This window comes from Zootoca vivipara, chromosome 3, assembly GCF_965207765.1.
Source record: "Zootoca vivipara chromosome 3, rZooViv2.hap1.1, whole genome shotgun sequence".
In the NCBI taxonomy this organism is placed as follows: Eukaryota; Metazoa; Chordata; class Lepidosauria; order Squamata; family Lacertidae; genus Zootoca; species Zootoca vivipara.
Window position 1 is genome coordinate 17,815,025 of NC_142586.1, and position 13,971 is coordinate 17,828,995.

Sequence of the window (13,971 nt, forward strand, 5' to 3'; positions counted from 1 at the left end):
TAATTTTAAGTCCAGATACTGCTTCAAATATTCCCAGTGTTTTCCTCAGATTATAAATGGATTCCTCAGGGTCCTCTATAAACACTAGCATATCGTCGGCAAAAGCGTTAATTTTATATATTTTGTCCCTTACCTTAATTCCTTTTATTTCCTCGTCTTCTTTGATTTCAATTAATAATGATTCTAATGACAAAATGAATAATAGAGGCGAGAGGGGGCACCCCTGCCTCGTTCCTTTATTTATCTCAAATTCTTCCATCACTTCCCCATTTAGAATTAGCTTTGCAAACTGTCTATTATAAATTGAATTGATCCCCTCCAAGAATTTCCCCTTAATTCCAAATTCAATTAACGACTTTTTCATAAATATCCATGAGAGCGAATCAAATGCTTTTTGTATATCCAGAAAGACGAGGGCCGCTTTTTTGCCTGGTGTCCAATCTAAATATTCTATTAGATCTAACAGGATTCTTATATTCCTCGCCATCTTCCTACCCGGGAGAAACCCCTGTTGGTTCTGACCTATAACTCCATTTAAAATCTTCTTCAACCTATTGGCTAAAATATCTGCGAATATTTTATAATCGACATTCAGGAGTGAGATTGGCCTAAAGTTTCCTGGTTGCTTCATCTCATCCTCATCCTTCGGGATTAATGTAATATAGGCTTCCTGCCAAGATCTTGGGACTGCCCCTCCCTCCATGATGCCGTTTACTAATTTCTGATATGTACCTCCTAATTCATCTTTGAAAACTTTATAATGTAAACTGGACAGACCATCTGTCCCTGGTGATTTGCCTATTTTTAACTTTCTAATGGAATCATGGATTTCCTGCATGGATACTGGTCTATTTAGAATTTCATTTTCTTTTCCACTAATCTTTTTCCTTTTTCTTTTGGCAAAGAATTTTCCTAATTCCTCTTCATCAACTTCCCCTTTTTCATATAACTTTTGATAAAAATGTGTGAGACATCTTTGAATATCCTCTCTTTTTGTTAATTTTTTGCCCTTATCCATTATCCCTGTAATCAGCCTCTCCTTCTGTATTTTTCTTAATTTCCAGGCTAAGAGTTTCCCTGCTTTCCCTCCCCATTCAAATGTTCTTTGTCTGGCCCATCTAATTTTGTTTTCTATCTCCTGACCTATTAAGACTGATATCTCTTTTTGTAAAACCTTAATTCTCATTCCCACTTTCTTATCGTTAGGGTTTCTTGCTAATTCCTTTTCTTTCTCTGTAATTTCTTTTTAAATTTTCTCCAAATTATTTTCTCTTTCTCTTTTAATTCTGCTTTTTTGTTGGATATACAGACCCCGAACAAAGGCCTTACCTGCCTCCCACGTCATCGTAAGCTCTACTCCTTCTGTGGTATTATTTCTATAAAACTCCTTCAATAACTCTTTCGTTTTCTTGACAAATACTTCATCATTTAGGATTCTCTCATCCATCCTCCATCTATTGAATCTCCTCCTTGTTCCTCTAATTTTGGTCATTATTGGGTTATGATCAGTAATAGACTTTACCATAATTTCGCTTTTGTCTACTTTCTGTAATAAACCGGGTGTTAACCAAATCATATCAATTCTTGAAGATGTCTTTCTAGCCTCTGAATAATACGTGAATTTTTTCTCCCCTAAATTATCCCTTCTCCAACCATCGGCTAATTCATAATTTCGGGTCAAATTTAAAAAATTTTCCGGTAGCCTCCCTCTTCCTTTCTTCCCCTTTTCTGATCTATCCAATTCCGGTTGTGTTACCCCATTGAAATCTCCAAGTAAAATTATTTCCTCATCACTTATGTGTTCCCCCATTTTCCTTCCTAGTTTTTTAAAAAATTCCCTCTTACACCCATTAGGGGCATATATGTTGATCACCACTACATTCCCTTCTGGCAACTGTAAACGCACCCCCACCATCCTACCCTCGTCATCTTGGAACAATTTTTCTGATTTAATACTCTGTTTAACATAAATGACTACCCCTCCCTTCTTTTTCTTATTCGATGAGATAAATTCCGTCCCTAATCTTTTGTTAACCAATATTTTCTCATGTTTTTGAGCGATATGGGTTTCTTGTAATCCAATAACATTCCATGAATTTTTCTTCAATAGGCGCTCAATCTTATTGCGTTTGCACTTATCATTTAAGCCATTAATGTTCCATGAAATAATGTTAAAATCCATAACTTTATTTAATAATTCCCAAAATTTAACTTTTTAAACCAGCTTCCAAAATAAAAATACCATCCAGGTGGTAGTCGGTAGAGGAGTGGGTAGCACTAAACAATCTGATCCACCACAATTACAGGAAATGGGGGCACCTATAACCGTTCAAATTTTTAAGACTGCTTATTTAAATTAAGAGGGGAGAAGAATCCCCAACTCTCAGAAACCAATTGATCTTAATAGTACCTACAATAATTATTCTAATTCGTCTTTCTTTTCCTCCCTATCTTTAAACAATTCTTTCTTGTTTCTAGTACAGAATTTTTCTGCCTCTTCTGCTGTTCTAAATGTCTTCTTTCTGCCTTTAAATTCAAAGGTGATCCCCTCAGGGTACTCCCAAATGAACCAAATTCCATTCTTTGTCAGGGTCTCCGTCACATTCTTATAGGCCTGCCTTTTAAGTCTAAACCTTCTCGGAATTTCTTTAAAGATTGCTATTGATTTTCCTTCAATTATCAAATTCTCGTGTTTTTTCCTTTGCAGAATCTTGTCCTTCAAAAACAACGAGTTCAAAAACAGCATACAGTCTCCAGGTCCTTTAATATTTTTAGCTCTATCTAGACGAATTCTATAAATTTTGTCCACATCCAATGCCAAGTCCTGCTCCTTAACCTGTAGCCAATCCGCCAAGCCCTTAATTATTTTTTCTTCTATCTGCTCGTTCGCTGTCTCCGGCACGCCGCGCATCCGTAGAACCAGCTCCCTCTGCTTCATTTCGAGAAGGGCTATTTGGTCAGCTAAGTCCTCTTGCATTTTTTTCATCTTTTTCCTCTCTTCATCTTCTTTCTCTTTTGCTGCTTTAATTTCCTTATTTTCTAATGTAATTTTCTTTATTGCATCATCTTGCTTTATCATTTTGGCTCCCAGATCCTTCACTGCCTTGTCCAACTCCTTATTCTTGCCAGCCAATTCTTTCATTTGGCCAGCCAAATCCACAATCATTTTCGAATTCCCTTCTATTTTAGATTCTAAATTTGATTCTACAGAGTCCAGTTTTTCATTTAGGGATTTATTCATTTCTGTAATCAATTCCTTTATGTCGGCTAGAGCGTCATTACCATTAGGAGTTGTTATTGACTGTCTTCTTTGTTGGTTCCCTGCCATTGCTGTTGAATTCCCTTGTTGTTCTCTATACTTCTTTAAAGGCATGCTCTGTTTGAAATCAGACTTTCTCTACCACGACAGAGCCCTGCTTCTTCCTTATGGGAGTCCCCTTCCCCCACCTCTAACCGATCATCTTTGATGTTTTAACCAGCTGCAAAAACCGTACTGCGATATCAAGGACTAACTCAGGAGAGCCTAGGGGGAGGTGCGCCTTTAGAATCTGCTCTGGCTTGCCTTCAGTCAGAGTCCGCTGCAGCAAGCAATTAAGCTACCCAGCAACAAGTTGCTTTGAAGACTCTCTTGCCTGCAACTCAGACGCTGTCCGCTGGTCGATAGTACAGCCTCTTAGCCTCTCAATTGTGCTTATCGTCACGTCGCCTCACTCCCCGTTCTTTACTCCCCCTCCTTTCCACCTCCCAGCCCGTACAGGCTTCAGCGTGTGTTGGCAATGATCCAATTCGCCATCTTTAGACAAAAGTTCCAGTCCCAATTAAATCTTAAAGAAGTCTTTAACGTATACTTTTACCCCTCAGCACTGAGTTCTTTTTATCCATGGTCTGTTTCACCGTGTCGCTTCACTTTCCTCTTTCCCTTTTTAAAAGACGGGGCTGCCGCTCGCAAGTTCCGTAGCGATGCGTTGCGGGTTTCTTCGACTTTGCCACCCGCCCGCGATCTTATTAAGCCCTCTTTAACGTTCCTTATTTTAACTCACGGGTCGGTGTGTCCTTTCCTTTCTCCGTCGAAGAGTTCTGGTGCTTACTAGACGAGTCTTTGGGCGTCGCGTCTGCAGACACTTTGTAGCCGACAGCTGCTACTGTTGCTGTCACCGTGGCGTAGGGCTCCTCTCTGCAGCTCCACCTCGAAGGGTGCCGCCGCCGAGTTCTGCCGTTGAAACGCCGCTTTTTTCCTTTCGGGAAGGGCTCCGTGCACTTGCCTTGTAGTTTGGGGGGGTTTTAGACGCTTATCCCCCCCTTTAATCCACTGCTGTCTGCAGATTAAGCTCCGCGGTGTCCGGAGCCTTCTCTCTCCTGACCCGATCGTTAGCGCACCATTACCGGAAGTAAGTTGTGTAGTTCTTTATATTGACATCTGATGGGAGGGCGTTCCACAGGGAGGGCACCACTTCCGAGAAGCCCTCTGCCTGATTCCCTGTAACATTTCAGTGAGGGAATCACCAAAAGACCCTCAAAGGTGGACCTCAGTGTCCAGGCTGAGCAATGAGGGTGGAGATGCTCCTTCAGGTATATTGGACTGAGGCCGTTCAGTCCAATGTGGTTTCCACCAAACCTCTTTAAGATGTATATGTGTAAATTTAAAGCAGAACATGGATTTGGGAGGGGACATGAATCCTTCCTGCACAGTTGCTTTTCTTTAAATTTCCTTTCAAAGCTGCTTTCTCCCCTACTGGGCTTACTTGCAATCTAATAGGCCCACTAGAAGGAAAAATGTTTTTTTAAGGGAAGGAAATAGGGGCAGGTTTGTTCAGGAGAAGTCTTAGTCTTTGTCATATACATAATAAATCCTTCTCTTTCACACTCACAAATTCCTCTTCATAGGAATTTAAAAGTGATCTAGTCTTGACGTCTGGTTTGGCCCCAATATGCTATCCACATGAATATGACTCTGTGCAGTTCCAGTTTGGCAACAGCCCAGTAGAAACTGCATGTATTCCTGGAAGTGATCATGCGAAGTCCCCATATATGTAAGGCATGTCTTTGAAGCCATGCACATTTCAGGTCAGTTGTTTTTGTCGTGTGTTGGTTTTTTTTTTAATGTGTTAAAAACTAGTTATTCAAAATGTTTCATTTGCTGTCTACATAGAGCATCACTTTACATTAAACCTAGGCAGTTTATTGTGTTTGTTTTGTCCCTAACCATGTATTGATAATTACTTGCTTTCTAGGTTAAAAACTGATTAGAAGAATTTCAACAGTTAGAAACAAGTAATGGATCTGGATGCCAGTCAGCGCATGAACTTTCACGAGATACAATTTAAAAGGAATTACACTTCCATAATCACAAAAATAACAATAATCCATGAACCCGAAACGTTTGTAAAAGGTCTACAAGGTTGACCTTAATTTTCTCTTGATTTAATATTTGCTCTTGTAATGTTCAAAAGGGAGTGGTATCCTTGCCAACAAGTGCACAATGGTCCTCTTACATAGTATAACTTTTCACCACCATTTTATTTTATTATTGAAATTTATACTAATACATAACAGTCATTTGTTAGTTTTTTCTGTGGTTATCAGAAATGACGAGCGTCAACCAACTAGATTCTGAGACATTGCAATAAATGTTCTACATGGTTTGATTGATGTACTCAAGTTGGAATAGCTCGTGTATTGGTTTTCATAAGGGAAAGTAACAGCTTTTTGTTCTGACGATTGCTGAGTTTTGTGGGTGTTTTCTTTAAACACACTGTTATGGGAACTGCGCCTACCAAGGACTGCCAGTCTAATGTTTACCAACCCAAAAAGCTTGATCTGACCTAAACTTCATAAGAAGTTAGTCTTTTGATTTCAGTGGAACTTATTTCCAAGTAAGTGCACACTTGGAACTACCACACATTTTGGCATTTTCAGTGTTGCTTTTTACAATCCTCTGCTTAGTTCACACATTAATTAGGACCCAACACACACACACACGTTTACATGCAAAACAGTGTGGGCAAACTCTGCAATATATTTTATTGTATGTGTGTCATGTTGTAATAGGAAAAGCTGTAATGCGTGAATATTTAGTTATTAAGACATAAGGAAAAGTAGTGCTGAATATTGATTTGTGTTTTAGCTGTCTTTCCTATTTTAATTTTCTTTGTGTATGTTATTTTATTAGTCATAACGCTGATGCTTACATCACACAGGTATAAATGTATGTGTATCAGGTGTCCAGGGAGCCTCATACATGTACCAGGACACACTGAATCTCACATTTCTACTGCTGAAAGTCATGCTGCACTGGATCCCAATTGTGAAGGTTTCCCAACTTAGTGGAGTTCCATTGAGAAGTGGAAGTTCTGCCTGTAGCTCAGTTGATTCTGAGACACATGTACACCACTCCAGTCTGTTAATATACTTGATCTGCAGCATCTCTTATAATCTGCTGATTAATTTCCACAAATGGGTGGTATATTTTAACCAATGAATCCATCTTGTTTGGCCTGTGTGATTTGTTTAACACAATTGACTTTAAAAGTGTTCCCACATTAGACTTTTGACGGGACAAACAGGAGATTGGTTGCTTCTGCATCTTCATCTACAGGAACTAGAATTGTGTGTTGATGTACTATCGTATACATCAGAAATTTCGAAGTAATCCAGTTGCTAGATTTTATTCAGCCACCAATTTAGCTTGTATGTTAGGAAATATGCATGTAGCATTAAAATTATGCACATTCTTATTGAACCTACTAGAAAAAGCAGGCCTTTAAAATTTGTATTTTAATTTTTGCAGGATATATGTAAACCCTGTACATACTTTGTTTACTGAAACGAGAGTGCTCTTTTATTTAAACTGATGGTAACAGCAATAAATCTGTGGTAAAGGTTTAGGTTGTCTATTGCTTTCTAGTAGAACACTGTCCTAGCACTTAGCTTGCTTAGTAGAAACAAATGAAGAAGTAAGTCCTGCTGCAATCAGATAAATGCTACTTTTACATAAGGTATCAGGGACAAGGGTGTTTTCATGCCAAGCAAAGCAATCATAGTATACAGTAAATCTTATAGCTGCTGCTGCTGTTCGGATCATTTGGTGCTGTTTCAGTATTAAAAGCAGGGAGCAGTTGGCATTGCTCCCCCCCCCCCCAAGGGTTTGTTGTGAAGGCATTGCTGTACCTTTTTCTGGGTGAGTATAAGTACCAGCAACCAGTGTAAATCTGCAGTAAACAAGAAACATTTCGTGTCTGCGCATCCGACGCCGCGGAACCCGGATGTAAACACTTCCGGGTTCGCGGCGGTCGCTCGCTGAAGCGGTCGCAAACAGAGGTAGACGTAAACCGAGGTTTGACTGTACTAAATTGACTGCAAAAAAGCGCATCCCCAAAAGGAGGAAATTGCTTTACAAAAAGTTGTTGGAAAGCCAAGTCAGGAGGGCCGTATTTCTCCCAAACGCTTGAGAGATGTTGAAGACCACAGCATTAGAAGCTCAACCTAAGTGTATACCAGAGATTGAGAAAGGTACCGCTAGGGCCAAGAGGATGCCAGCAAACAAAAGAGTCAAATAAGCTGTCGGCTTTCGCCTTGGGTGGCTTTAAAAGAAGGTAAGATAAATTCATGGAGGATAAGTTTATCAGTGGCTACTGAACTTGAGGATATAGTCTTTTTACATTCAGAAATGACACTGAATACCAGTTGCTGAAAACCTCAGCGGTGGAGAGTGGGCTTGCCATCGGCATCTGATTGGCCTATATCACTAACTGACCACTTAATGGGTCCTGAACATCCTTAGATTTTGAGCATAAAGCCTGATACCTCCCCAAACAGCCATTCACTAGGCTATAGTGGCCACTTGGCAGCCTGCTATTCTCCCTTTGATACAATATACCCCTCTAGCTCCAGGGAGGAAGATGAGTCCCTTTTGAGTATGTCATCTTGTTTGAAATGATAAAATGTTTTTAGAATAACCTTTGCCACATAAGGGACATGCTTTCTCTGCGAGCAGTAAGCAGTGGTCTAAATATTTTCTTTAAAAATCCACAACAACGCAGTGGGGTTGGCGAAGAGTCATTTGGTGGCCTGGCCCAAGAAACTTTGAGGACATTCCATATGTGCATCCTTTGCTCAACACCTGCTGCTGAATGAAATTCCAGAGGACCTTGATGTGGCAGTCACAGGATGTGTGCCCCACCCCTAGCATTGATGGAAATAAATTCAAACACATTTTGGGGTTTAAATGGGCCACAGCTTTCTAGGAGTACAACAAGGAAGCAGGGTTGGCATGGCAGCTGGGCAGGGATCAGGTTTCCTATTCTGACAGCCCTTGCTATTGGAATACATGTCCCAACTTGCCATCTGGGAGCTGGCCAGTGTTGGACACCAGTTTTGCACAGGCAATGCTTCGGGGAGGTGGACCTTTGCTTTGGAAACTGCTGCTGTACATTGTAGAAACCAGTCCTGAAGTCATTTGTTTTAGTCGACGGAAGCGGCTGTTGCCCATAGAAGCACACTCCACTACCTGACTTGCTTAACTCCGCTCACTGTTGAGTTGTTCTTTCACAGGAGCTTCCTCCCAGCTTGCTTTTCTAGAAATTGAGACTTTAAATGGGAAGCAAGGTAACAGCAGCCATAGAGGAACTAATTTGAACTGCCCGGTGCTAATGTAACCTTTCTTCTACTTGGCAAGTAATTTTTTTAACTTCTGTGATATTTCCCTCTCTTTACTATTGAGGGCACAGCAAGAGCTTTTGCATTTGAGGGTCTAGTGTGACTGATTCAACTTATTCCCCACAGCAGCAGCCTTTATCGTTCCGGGCTGGAGGGAGCATATCTGAAGGAAGACACGAAGGATGTTCACTCTTTGACAGAACATTTTGGTCCTTAAACAGCACAGAAAATCTCTTGCGTAGTGCTAAACTTGTTTTAAGAGATCACAGTGTGTGATAGGATAATGCTGCTTTTCAATAGGTTATTTCTATAACATGATCATTATTTATCAACCCAATTAATGTTAATATTAGTTATGCCATAGGAGGATACATATAATGAGACTATCATTTGATCATAACCAAAGCCCTGCCCAGGGATTCTTCCTACTACATGATTTCCATTGTATTTGCAGGGTGGGGGGCGTGCAGGGGTATAGCCCCTGTAAAATATACATATGTTTATACATATGTTTAATATACATATGTTTAATGTGCATTAAACACGCTGTGTATAAAATATTATATGGAGGTGTGCATTTGCAGTATGTTTGCAGAGAACTAGCAAGCACAGAAGCTACTTGTGCAGCTGTAGCTGCAAAATGAGGGTGGAGTCTTTGTTTCAGGGTTTATTGATGACATATCTCTGGGAATCTGAGTCTCTCAGAAGCTGACAGCATACTGAGGAAGCAACATGTTGATCTAAATTTGTCTGAGATCAGAGAAACAAGAAAGAGCTAGGAGAAAGCTGGACTACATTGCTAGTTGTTTAAGAGCAATGTGTTGATTTGTATTTACAATGATTTTTTTGGTAACCAGCTTAAAGACAGTTTGCTGTAAAAATTGCTAGTTATTTAAGAGCAATGTGTCGATTTGTATTTACAATGGATTTATTTTGTAACAAGTTTCGAGACAGTTTGCCGTAAAACTTTGGAACAGTTCTCTTGATGTGCAGAGCTTATTGATTCATACTCGGCACAAGGTCCAGGTCAGGGAATTCGGCACACACCACTCTAATAGCCCTTGCTCCCCACTCCACTATTTTTTGTGCCTGTAGCCCTCAGCATTGGGGCTGAGCTTATGCAGCAGGGAGCCTGCTCTGATAATTTAGACTCCCCGTACAATTAGGACCCAGCATTCCAAGTTGCATGGGGAAACTGCATGAGCAGAGCAGGCTCAGGCGGTAACTGTCCCTGGAAAATAGGGACACTTGGAGAGTCTGGGGTTGAAGAGATGGATATGATTCCTATAGCTCAGTGGGCAGAGCATGAGACTCTTAATCTCAAGGTCATGGGTTCGAGCCCCACGTTGGCCAAAAGATTCCTGCATTGCAGGGAGCTGTACTGGATAAACTTAACAATTCTGTGATTCTAGGTGAGCCTAGTTTTCTAGTCTGCGCATAAAATGCTAACAGCTGCATTACTGATGGAGTGAGAGGCCTTTAATATTTGTTCCATCCTTTACTTGTGGAGTGGACATATTTGGCAGTGGCTTCTTATTGAAACGTAGGAACATCGCCATTCTGACAATAGTGTCACTACTATATCAAGAGAAGGACCCTGCTTCTCAATGTAAGCTCCTTGTCATGCTTCTATGAGTCTGCAGATGCATCTTGGCATGTTAAAATGACAACTGTGGCATCAAAGATCAGGGTTGGCTATAGCTGTGGTAGGCTAATGTTGACCTAGTCCTACAGAACTGCCTCTATGATGTAATGGGTAGAGTGTTGGACTTGGACCTGAGAGACCAGGGTTTGAGTTCCCACTCAGCTGTAAAATCCATTGGGTGTCCTTGGGCACTGACTCCCAGCCTAACCTACCTCACAGGGTTGTTGTGAGGGTGAAGTATGGAAGGGAGAACCATGTACACCACCACAAGGTTCTTGGCGGGAAAAGTGGTATATAAACCCACTAAAATAAATGAAAACATTTACTCTGTCCTTCAGCACCCAAGACTAGATTTTGCTAGAGATGCCCGATGAATTTGATATCACCCATTTCCCACACGAAATGTCCTGATGCTCGTGTCTTGATGCCTAGGCTGAACTGTAGACATCCTCTGTATTTCATACTTTTCTGAACATTGCAGTGAAGTTCTTTGACAGTTTAAAAGTATCAAACTTTCCTTTAAAACGTTCGCAGAGGCATTCCTGGCAACCCTGGAATTATTAGGTGTCAAAGTATGTGGCTGATTTACATTTTAAGTTACCCTTTTATTTTATGTTCATAGTTTTGCTTTCTTACTATGTCTGGAATCCTTGGGAAGGATAGAAAATAAATAAATAGATGCCTATTTTAAGAGAAAATGAGGTTTTATTACGGGAGACATGAGAACAGTGGATCTGAAAAAGCCACATCACCATTCAAAAGCTGGTGAAATGTACACATGGCCACCAGGTGGAGACTTTGTATTAGTTTTCATAAACTGAGTGAAAGGGGTGAGTGTGCCATAGATTACTTATTTTGTACAGTGTTGCAGAGCAGTGAATATGTAGGATGTAAAATGAGGGTGGCAGTCATAGGACTCACCCACAACTTCCGCTTGACCCATATTTTGTTTTTGTTTTTTAATAAACATTTTTATTAGATTTTCCAATTTAAATACCTAATCCATCTTCCAATTATACAAATTATAAAAATATCAATTGCTTGACCCATATTTTGATTGTGCACCTGATGAATCAGATCTTACCAGATGCATGGAAAATCAGAAGAGAGGTTTTGCTGAACTGAGCTTCAGTTCAGCAGGTAGAATCAGGTTTTTGCAAGGCACAGGCACGGAACATCAGGAAAAGCTCTTGGACTCAGGGGAATTAATCAGTACACAGTATGGTCAAAATACAGGTGAAGTAAAAGTATGGATGAGCCCTTACTTTTGCTAGCTTCATTGAACATAGGGGTGTCTTATTTCTGAGTGAGCAAATATACAGGCTTTCACTGCCCAAAAAGTTAGAAGTGCCTGATTTGGTTTTCTCTTTCGTTTTTATTACTCTGCAAACTATGCTGTTTTCTAAAGATGCCTTTGGCGTCCTTTCCTGTCGAGTAAACTATCTGTAATTTGAGAATTCATTATTTCCTCCCTCTGTGGAAGCATTCGATTACAAACGGCAGTTTATTTTGGGCCCTCTTCTTCTCCCGCCACCTAAACAAATATAGATATGCTGCTTCTGTTAGCTTGGCTAGGTTATTCTAATGGAACTGCCCGCTCATTCATAAAATGACAGTTTCCAGAGTTTCTTGGAAACCAGCACACTTAAATCATTTTTAGTACAGAAGTGACTTTTGATCTTAGAACTGCCCACCTCATGTTGCTTCTGTGTGCCAAATAAATGACCTTCAGCATGAATCTTCATGAAAATTACAACGTTCTAAACTGTATTTAGCTGTCAGGGTAAGCCTGATGTGGCCACAATCCTCTAAAAAAGGCTACTGATACCAGTGTAAAGAAGGGGAGATAATGGATGATGCAGAGTAGTTCATATATTATTATTGTTGTTGTTGTTGTTGTTGTTGTTGTTGTTGTTGTTATTATTATTATTATTATTATTTGTAAGTAACTAGAAATGTTTCCAATAACCTTTCCTTGATCAATCAATCTAGCTGAGAAATCATTAATCGACTTGTAGAATTTACTGCTTTTGAAGTACCGTAAATAAATCTACAGCTTATAAAATGATGCTTAAATTGTGCTCCAATTTCTGCGACATATAATATCTCATCTTCTCTAAAATGTTGGTCTGTTCTAGAACAGGGGTGGCAACAGGTGGTTTATGGCCTGCCAGCCCTTGAACTGATCAAGAGATAGAACAGGCACCCCCAAACTTCGGCCCTCCAGATGTTTTGGACTACAATTCCCATCATCCCCGACCACTGGTCCTGTTAGCTAGGGATCATGGGAGTTGTAGGCCAAAACATCTGGAGGGCCACAGTTTGGGGATGCCTGAGATAGAACATCCTCCTTGCTCTTTACAGAGTGATCTTTAAAAAAGGAGATAGAGTGCTTTATCTCCTGATCAGGAGGAACCCTAAAGAGCAGGCAGATGACTTTTATCTCCAGTCTTAGCACTAAGCACCATAGTGCTAAAGTTGGAGATAAGGTCCTTTGCCTACTTTCTAAGAGTGAAAGGCAGCATTTCTTCCTCCCACCACCACTCCAGTGATAGAGGGTGTCCATAATTATCTGTTTTGGGGTATGCAGTGTTCCAGCTACCGCAACCCAGCATGGGAGTGGAGAGAGCTGGAAATGCTAGTTGCACTTGTTTGCATATGTCTCTCTGTGTTGGGAGTGTATATATGAGTGTGGGCCTGCATGTTTGTGAGAGTGAGAAAGTGCTGCTTGTGCTGTATGTGCACAACCTCAAACATCTCTTGAGATGAAAATAGGGACATTCTAGTCTACATCAGTGTCCCTCCCACCATGTCATCTGTATATGCACACTGGCGATGGAATACAGGAAGAGAGTGGGGCTGGCTGAGCTGACCCAATGGCTGTTACCAAGAGGAGTATGTAACAATAACATACCAGCAAATGCCTTGGTTATATGCAGGAACCTTAGCTGATATATGCTAAAATCACAAGGCTTCCATCAGCCCACTTCAGATAACAGAGGAGGCATCTGCAGCAACATGGTCTCAATGGTCAGTGGCTATGGCCTTACTTCAATCTTGATTGCCACACCCTCAATTGGCTAGTGGTCCCTCGACTTATGAACTTAATCCGTTCTGAATGCACATTCGTAGGTCGAAATGTTCGGAAGTCGAAATGCGGTTTCCCATAGGGAAAAAAATATTCGGGAAAATTTGTAAGTCGGACGGAAAAACCGCATGTAAAAATTCGTAAGTTGAGGAAACCGCATTAAAAGCCGCCAACGGTTTCCATTCGGATATAGAAAAATTCATAAGCGTGTGGCCATTTGTCCCGTTCGTAATTTGAAACCTACGGATGTTGAGTAATTTGTAAGTCGAGGGAGCACTGTAAATTCCAATTTCAGGGTATCTCATTGACTTAAGTTGGACCGTTCTAGAATTACTTGTGTAAATTTGGTCTGGAAGCAACGGTATCTTATATGGAAACATTTAACATACCTAAGAATAAAGTTTCCCCCTCAACAGACTTAGAGGGCATTGTAACTTTATGTAATGATTGGACAATGAAGTTAAGCCAGAAGACATTAGGTGCACAATAATAATAAGTAATCCCACTGTTGTTATTGAAAACCCAATCTGAGATGTTGAAATTGGAATCATGCATCCAGTTGTTATTTCTATGTGATGAATGT

At 40.5% G+C, this 13,971-nt stretch overlaps 1 long non-coding RNA gene across 1 annotated transcript in view; it reads left to right on the plus strand.

Moving 5' to 3' along the window:
- Positions 1 to 8,534: 8,534 nt before the first annotated feature.
- The window catches only part of LOC148686172 (uncharacterized), a 92,738-nt gene continuing 87,301 nt past the window's right edge, over positions 8,535 to 13,971 (plus strand). The window contains exon 1 of the long non-coding RNA XR_015948857.1: positions 8,535 to 8,669. This is a non-coding gene — a long non-coding RNA (uncharacterized LOC148686172). The remainder of the gene's footprint in view (positions 8,670 to 13,971) is intronic.